We start from the raw sequence: 9636 nt of genomic DNA on the forward strand, positions 1-9636 counted from the left end.
CACCGGACCATTTCTAAACGGATGGCTCTGTGGATACGAGACCGTCGTGTGCTCTTTCTCTGGTTATCACAAGAGCTGGACATCAGCCATTTTCTGGCAGATTTCACTTTTAACAAGAGATTTTGTCATGGAAAGCCACGCGGAGGCTTCGCGCGTCACGACTGATTCGCTTTGGAAGCGAGACAAAGGAACACCTCCGTTTCGGCGTGTCAGAGGACAAGTTTGGACATGTCTATCTCGGCTTTCAATGCTTACCAGTCCAGTAAGTATCAGTGAAATTGTGGAGAGCTGGAAAAAACTGCCGAAAAAGTGCTGATGTCCACGCCTTCTGCCTTTTTTGTGCAAGTCAGACGACGTCCCAGATCAACAAAGCCTTCACGTTGCATATGATCTGGTTGTTTCAGCGGGGTTTCAGCCTGTCGATCGGCCCTCGGAGTGCGCAGCGCTCTCAGACGCTGTGGGCGGTCTTTAAAACGGCTGGAGCACTCCTTAATCTGTGTAATCCCCATAAAATCATCCCTGAAAGCCATATGAATTTTCCAAATGGTGTCAACCTGGAGGTCTCTCACAGTTTCTGGAAAAATTTGATGCAGCAAAGCTCCAAATCATTCAGACATTTATTCACAATAAAAATCCGACAAGAGGGGTGGACCACTGCTCACACAAAGCCTGCTCACAGGCGAATGACGCAACCGACAGGCGTGAAAAAACTCACGCATGCGCACGAACGTTCAAGCTTGGCTGATGCAATCACACGTGATTCAAATCCATATGGTTTTTGCAAAAAATAAAAAGGTCCAATACTTTTTGGACAGACCTCGTTTATTGAGAAATATGTTTTCAAATTCCGAATATGCTAAATTCACATCTTTCTTATTGTAAATGGGATTCCAATCCTGTAAAAGTAAATCATTTTTTAAGGCAGTAATAGCTTCTTCAGATTGCAGGCTCTTGCAATATTGTTTTTTTCTCAGTACACTTTTTATTAAACTTTATCAGTTACTATAAAAATTGGTAAATGGTCACTAATATTATTAATTAATAAGCCACTTACTGTTTTGGTATCGATATCATTTGTAAATATATTATCAATGAGAGTAGCTGAATGTGAAGTGATTCTTGAAGGCCTAGTAATTTTTGGATATAGATTTAGACTGTACATAATGTTAATGAAATTCTCAGTTACTGTATGCTGATACAGATTTAAGAGATCAATGTTTATATCTCCACAAACAAATACTCGCTTATTACACATCTGTGAAAACAGTTTCTCAGTCCAATTTTGAAACTCTTCCATTTTAAAGCCAGGAGCTCTGTATATGCAGCTAATAATTATATTTTTGCCTTTTTCCATACCTATTTCAATTGTGATGGATTCCAAAAGATTTTCCACAGCCACAGTCATTTGATCTTTAATTTTGTATTTAATCTTTTTGTCTACATACAAAGCAACTCCTCCTGCTCAGTATACTTAAAAGGTTGTAACATCTGGAGGTGCGCGGTATTTTTGGTTGATGGTAGAAATGATATAAATTTGGCCTACGGTAGAGATTTGGACTCCACCGACCAACCGCCATAATGTCCATGGAGTTTTTCAATCCAGGAAATCTCTGTGAAGCATCTGTGAACCAACCATACCTTGGCTGCAGAGTGCAGAGGGGAAGTGGGGGGGGGGAGTTCTCAGCTGACACGTGTCTTTCACTGAGACGATGAATGTTGTAATAAGAGCCACCTCCATTCGAGCAATGAGTGGCTTCCGTACTCAGCAGGAAAGAACTTCTGTCGCTGAACACTGCAAAGCCAAGATCATAATGTGCAATATTTGCAAAGCCGTTGTTTGTTTCAGCGGACGCTCCGGGCAGAGGCAGACGGCTCTGTCGCGACCTGAATCAAACATTTGAGAAAGCAACACATTAATTTTTTTTGAACCTGAGAAGAAAGACAAAATGAGCCAGGGAATGACTATGTACCCAGACTGACTTCAAATATAAGTAAATTAAGTACTTTTAATTTTTTGATGGTTTCGTGTTGAGTTTTGTAAATGAGGAAATGCTCTCTGACTGTCCTAAAAACACTTCATGTATTCATAGCTGGTGTGCCATCTCGTGTTCAAGAGATGCAACTTCAGCCACTGACCCAACAAGAATTATTATTTTTTTTATTCTTTCACCAAAACATCACATCTAGGCTTGCATCTTAGATATACCTTCTGGCAAATTTTAGCTGTAGTTTTGAGATCTGCACAATAAGTATTTTTAAAATTATTTATTTATTTATTTATTTATTTATTAGCAATTTAGCTTTGCTCAGGGGCTGTATAACCCATTCAGAAACACTTCCATTATAATTTTTACATTTACGTTTATATTGTGATATATACCATGACCATGAAGGGATTCAGTTTATACCACAATATTAATTTTAGGCCATATCGCCCAGCCCTATTTGCATCACAATCAAGCAAAAAGAAAAAGGTTTACTTACTGTCCCGGACAATGATGGTGAGGTTCTCTTGGCCCTTTCCTTCCTTCCACAACATCAAACTTCACCATTTCACCTTCTCTTCTGCTGGAGAGGTATTTTTGGATTTGGATGCCGATGGCGTTATGGTGCAAAAAACTGTCCTTTGCTTTGAGGATTTTTGAGGTAAAAGCATCATTGAGCAGTGACATCAGCTGATGGACAAACTGACTAGTCTGTGTAACGCTTAGGGCCGAGCAGCTCTCACCAATGCATGGTTTACCTGCATGAATGTGAAATGTTACGACTTTCAAATCCCCTCTTAAAAGCTGTTTCCCTCTATTTTGTTCCTCTTACGCAAAATCAGGGTCTAATCTCAGCCGGAACAATTCTAAGTTTGTCATTTTCTTTTCACTGGGTGACAAGCAATGAAAGTTAATTTGCATTCATTTGTCGCTGTGATGGGAATGTTCAGCATTGGGATTTTTTTTACAGTAATTCCAGCTTTTTGCGGTTCCTACTTTGTGGTAATGACTGTCATTAGGTCTCTGCACTCTTTTATTGCTCCAAAGGTCACTTGGAGGAACCAGCAATTTTTTAATTTCACTTTTTTGTTTGTGTCTGGCTTTTCAGCATCACAACTCTATGAAAAGTGACCTTTTCTTTTATCATTTTTGTCTTTTTCACTGATCTTTTAACCCTCCCTGTGAATTCCCTCTCTCCAGGCAGTAATAAAGCTACATTTAGCTGTTCTATTCGACCAAAGGGCCTTCAACAATGCTTTGCTTATTTCTGGGTCTTGCAGCCAACAGGCCTTAAAATGATACATTTTTATCTGGCTCCTGGGGGAGTTTTCAGCCAGGCTAAGGGCTGGTGACTGTCCTCAGACAGTGAAAATGAAAAAACAGTTGGGTTAAAGTGGGTCCCAGGAGAATCAAAGTAACTTTGCCATCGGCAAAATCAACACGAGTGCCTCGTATACGGCTGAGGACTAGTTTGCTCCTTATTAACCATCAGTGTGCATTATGAGAATGTACTTTACTTACAAAAAGGAAAAAAAAAGTGGCTTTTTTCCATTATTCTTCTCAGTTTTACATATTCGTGCAACATCATCTGTGCTGATAATTTGCTGAGTTCAAAATGTCAGAATCTCTATATCTCATTAATGCCTTCAACACACACGTGCACATATGTGTTGAAGGCATTAATGAGATTTTACAGCATGGATTTTTACATCAGAATCTGGTGTAAATTGACTGAGATAACTTTAATAATAATTTCACTTACTGAAATGAAAAAGTGAATTTTTTTGTGCCATCATTTTTGGGTGAAAGTAGATGAGTTTGAATACTTGGGGTCAACTGTCCAAAGTAATGGAGAGTGTGGTAGAGAGGTGAAGACGAGAGTGCAGGCAGGGTGGCAGGAGTGATTTGTGACCAAAGAATATGTGCAAGAGTGAGGGGAAAAGTCTACAAGACAGTAGTGAGATCAGCTATGTTGTATGGCTTTGAGACGGTGGCACTAACAAAAAGACAGGAGGCAGAGCTGGAGGTGGCAGAGCTGACTATTAGAGCCTGACCGATATGGATTTTTTGAGGCCGATGCCGTTAACGATATTTGGATGAAAAAAATGCCGATAATCAATAAATCGGCTGATTTGTCGATAGCCGATAAATCAGCCGATGCTATTATTATTAATATTTTATTTTTATTTTTTTTTGATGAATAAAATGTTCTTTTTTGGACCCTTAACAAAAAAGGTATGAGCTAAAAGCTGAAGCTTTGTCCTCATATTGATTGACTTTATAACAGAGAAGAATTTTCAAGTTCAAAAAATGCAATCAAGAATTAAACCTTTGTGAAATTAGCAAATACATATCCTTAAAAAGAGTTGTGAAATACATCTGATCTTGTACCTCTTGTTGCTGCAACTTAGATATAGGTTATATTACAGGTAGAAAAACGTTTTCAGTTGCAGACAAGTAATTGTGAGAGGAAAGAAACACAAACATTAAGGAAACATTATTTTCATAAGACTCCTTTATTTTTCTATTCTGCAACTTTCAAGAACAAAAAAACTTTCAAATAACCTTAGTGCAAGCAGAGGTTGGTTTTAGTGCTGGTAGAACATTTTAACAAGAAAACATGGACCCTGATATAACGTGAGGAAACTATCATATAACAGTAAAATAAGATTCTTTTCACAAGACCCTGTAGTATGTTTGTGCAGTTTTCAAGAACAGTAACAAAGAACTGTCTAGTACAAAAAAATCTGTGCAAAATCTTTAAGGAAAAGATAAATAACATTACAAAAAAAAAAAACTCAACTCTACAAAAGTTATTAAACAAATCTTGAAACATTTGCAGTTCATTCTTGGTCCCTTTGGGTGGAAATCAAAAACCTATTTTTATTCTCTTTGTTATGAGTAGTTTTTATTTTATGTTTTATTCTTTTACTTCTGTTTTTAATTAGGTATTTTAATTTTTTTTATTTATTTTATTTTTTTATGTTGAACTCTTCTGTGTGAGGCACCTTGAGATGGCTTTTGTTGTAATTTGGTGCTTTATAAGCTGATTACATTGAAATTGAACAACATTTTATTGAGTCTTAAAGTAAATAAATATGAAATTGGTTACTGGATCCTTAAACTCTGGACATAATAAACTCTACATGGTGGATCCTTGATCTCTGGACATAAACAGAAATAAAATCTGTTAGTTTTTGTCAAAAGCATTTCCTTTCAGACATTATTAGTGGCATGAATGTATTTCCATACCTATGAGCTGAGCTCTACAGCTCATAGACGTCTCATTTTGGGAGGGAAAAACGTTTTAGTCGATTGTAGTTTGTTGTCTGTATTGCAACGTTTGTAAGAGGTGTCATTTTATTTAATGCGGCGATTCGTTTTGAAGTTATTAATTCCGAGCGGACTCTGTTTCAGCACAGAGCCGCACAGCGTTTGAATCTGTGACAAAGGAACGGAGGACGATTCTCGTTTGTTGACTGCAACAAGACAAGAGTCCCAGTTAGTGACTTTAATCCACACAAAAATGACTCACGATATTTTAATGGCTTTGAGAGGGGTTCAGAAGCGGACCTACCGCTTCTGAAGAGCAGCGAATCAAAGATCCACGAGCCATTGAATCGAAGCATTGCTTCAGTGATTCACGCTTCAAATTAGAGTCGCGCTGCAGAAACGGTTGATTACACGGTCCAAAATAAGCGTAACGGTCCAAAATTATATCGTAACAGGCCGTAACGCAAGGCGAACGGCAGTAATTCCCAGATCCCTTCCGGATGACAAGTGAATCTGAATGTTTCAACCTCTTAGCAGTAAACAAAAGTTTTTCATGCGAGAAATAAGGTCTACACAACGTGGGCTTAATAAAAAGTGTGACCGACGCAATGAAGCACATTTGACACATTACTACATAAACTGAGTTAATCAAACTGACTTGAACTGAAACGGGATAAATGTGGGGTGAATGTAATCGCAAAGTTATTATAAACAACATCCTTATATACTTACTTGTATGCTTTTGTCACGCCGATCAGTGCAGTGTGACGGTGAACTACGGGGGCGGTGATGAACACATTTAAGCAGGGGTGTAAAGCAGCTCTCAGTTGAATGGAGTCAGACCTCCATCTACTGGACAAAGAGTGCAAGTACATTTTACATTCCTGACAAACATTATTTCAGTAACTGTTCTGTTTATGAGAAATTATCGGCGTTTTATCGGCAAAATTTCGGCCGATGGTGAGTACTTTGAAAAGGGCTTATATCGGCCAATAATATCGGCCAGCCGATATATCGGTTGGGCTCTACTGAAGTTGTTGCGATTTTGTTTGGGAGTGACAAGAATGGACAGGATTAGGAATGAACATATCAGAGGGACAGCTGAGGTGGGACAGTTTTTGAGACAATGTTAGAGAGGCAAGTTTGAGATGGTTTGGACATGTGCAGAGGAGGGACCCAGGGTATATAGAGAGAAGGATGCTGAGGATGGAGCCACCAGCAGGAGGAGAAGAGGGAGTCCAAAGAGGAGGACATGCAGGTGGTTGGTGTGATGGAGGAAGATACAGAAGACAGGGTCAGATGGAAACGATTGATCTGCGGTGCCGACCCCTAACGGGAATAGCCAAAAGAAGAACAGATGTTTCATACAGTGCAAACATTTGTCTTCAAAACAGCATTTTTTTTTATTTTTTTTTGCTGTAATCCATGTTTGCAGTTACATGTGTTGACTGATACTGTGTCCTTTGTTGGTGATATTACCTATGTGTTATATTTATCATTTTTGGCAAAGATATCTGTCATTTATTTATACATGCTGCAGGTTGCTCCTGCAAAACCAAAAGTCCTCAGTGATTAATGCACAGAGCTGCGAGTATGAACATGAGAATTGATTGATAGTGTACGTGAGGGAATGTGAACCAATGGTTGTCAGTCATTGGACGAATCAGCATTCATTTAGAGATGGCTGTAAAAGACTTCAGTAGTAGCGATAACTTGAACCAACATGATACCAGTAATCTTCAAGTAGAGGCCACGCCATCAAATTACCAGGAAAAAATTCTGCATCACTATCTTCAGAAATGGGCTTTCATAAAGGGCCAACAGTTTTCAAAATTGAGGAAATCTGGCCAGGTGCTTTTAAAATAATAGGCACAATTTGTATTATCTACTGTTTTATATGCTTATGTGATGGAGGCCAGCAGGAGTTGCTGTGCATGTGGTAGTCAATAAGCCTCAATCCCCCGACAGCCGAAGGATACTCTGGTGACTCAGGCCAGAGCCCAGGGTTTTAGCTGACTGGTCAGAGTGTCCGCCTCCCATGCTAAAGATCATGGGTTCACATCCTGAGTGGAGTGAGTGGGACAAGTTAATCACAACACAATGCAGAAGCGGAGAGCAGTAGAACCACAACACTTATTATGAAAGCAACCAAATCTTGCTGAATACACCCACCATTTTTACACAAGATTACCCCAGATCTTCATTCACTCATTCATTTTCTATACCCACTTACTCCAATCAAGAGTCACAAGGGCTGGAACCTATCCCATCCATAGAGTGCGAGGCAGGGTGCACCCTGAATAGGATGCCAGTCTGTCACACGGCTACATATAGACAGACAAACACAATCACACATGCACGCACACCTATAACCAATTTAGAGTCACCAACTCACCTAACCTGTATGTCTGTAGAAGTGGAAGGAAGCAGGAGCACCCGGAAGGAGTCCACGTTAACACAGGGAGAACATGCAAACTCCACAAGGAAAGGACCAGGCAGGAAGTGATCCTACAACCATCTTGCTGTGAGACAATAGTGCTAAAGGCAGACTTGCACTCTGGCGGATAGAGCAAAAGGATTAGTTACACATTTAAATATTTTGTCCGTGGGCAAATTCATCAGTCTCGCTTATAGTTGTGTTACTGATTATCCAATGGCACACGTCCATGGAGATTTATTTTACTTTACTGCATGTCCTCGCTGGGGGGGGGGGATAGCCAGAGAGAGAGAGGGAGAGCGAGAATGATAGCCAGAGAGAGAGCAAGATAGACAGAGAGAGTGAGCCAGAGAGCAGGATAGACAGAGACAGAAAGAGAGAGAAAGTGAAAGACACAGAATGCACTGTCTGTTTCTTCAAGACATAGAGCTGCACTTTCCTTTTCTCTCCTCTTGCTTGACTTTTGACCAATCAGAATGCTAGAATGAACTGTCGGATAGTCACAGGAAAAATAAATGATATGTAGTAGACAAAATTGCAAACAAACATGAAAGTAGCGGCAAAGTTTTGAACACGTTCAAAACTTTCTGACATATTTGGCGGACATCAGCTGACAAGGAGAGTATTTTGCAAATGGGAAATGACTTTTGTCAGATGGAAACAAACAAGAACGTATGGAATTAGTTCCTCATATGTTTCCTTGACCTGTCACAGTGTCACTGGGGCTTAAGCACTAAGCCACTGTGCTGCCCCTCACCTCGATTTGCACCAAGTAAATATGATTACTCACATTTTGTGGATCATGATTCATACCCAATGTCTCATATTTTTTAAAACAATTTTAAGGGCCCCTTCACACATAACACGAAAGACTCAGAAACCAGAGAAAATCCACGAACCAAACATGAAATGGGGAACCACGCACCATCATGCACGTGCACGAACACAGCGCGAGCAGCTGGAACATGTTGCTGAAACGTGTTGCATGTGTTGCACCATATCTTCTAAGTGGCCAGTGAGTGATGTTGGATGTTTGTGTGTGACACCTGGAATTTGGCCAACACCTACAGCGACAGCGATCGAATGGGCTGTCACATGGCACTCCCTGTCTTTCAGCTGCTGATGTGCGTAAATAGTTGTAGCGTGTATGTAACGTGTATGAGGCATTAGTGGCAGCTCCGATTTTTCACGACTGGCATGCAATTCCTCCTTCATGCGCTAGTCAGCTTCAATTGTGTTACGTGTGAAGGGGCCCTAAAACTTTGCTGATTGCTCACAGTGTTTTATTTCAGGTCTTGGTTAGGTATTGGATTAATTAATTTATTTGTCAAAAAGCCTCCACAATCAGGTATCAAAAATCTGCAAAGAGGGCCGACCCTTAGACTAGTACATGAGCAGAAAAGTGGATGTTATTATTAATTGGGTTATAGCCAAGCAAGAAGACACTTGTGCTGTCATCTTTCTTATCGTGACTGTGTGTATCCATGAACACTACAAAGACGGCGGTTAATGAACTGCAAATGCCGCCTCCTCTGGTACTTCATGTAGATCCTCCAAACTGTCCCCAGCTAATAGGGTTGTGTGAACTAACAAAAGCGTGACATCTGCATCGTTATCACAGTGACACACAGACAGTTCTCTTCATGGCGGCGGCAGCAGACAGCTCAGAAATTAGTAACTCTGAGAAGAACACAGAGAAGCAAACAGCATTATTACACATTACCAGCTGCGCCTGAACACCAGGAATCCCAACAGAGGGCTTGTTGTGCAGGACGGCACTCAGATATGTACACATCTGTCCACAGTGGGATCATCCTCATACCTTCTGAAGGGTGAAGTGTGCACACGCAGCAGCGCGTCTCATTACTATAACAGTAGTGTTGGTTTTGGTATCAGACGAGAAGCGAACAGCTCGACTCACAGTAACGGCAATTTATAGGT

General features: G+C 40.3%; 1 protein-coding gene across 3 annotated transcripts in view; it reads left to right on the plus strand.

Annotated features, from left to right (window-relative positions):
* The window catches only part of LOC117520619 (ecto-NOX disulfide-thiol exchanger 2-like), a 324436-nt gene that overhangs the window by 182264 nt on the left and 132536 nt on the right, over nt 1-9636 (plus strand). The gene's annotated exons all lie outside the window — the stretch shown is intronic.

This window comes from Thalassophryne amazonica, chromosome 11, assembly GCF_902500255.1.
Source record: "Thalassophryne amazonica chromosome 11, fThaAma1.1, whole genome shotgun sequence".
Lineage (NCBI taxonomy): Eukaryota > Metazoa > Chordata > Actinopteri > Batrachoidiformes > Batrachoididae > Thalassophryne > Thalassophryne amazonica.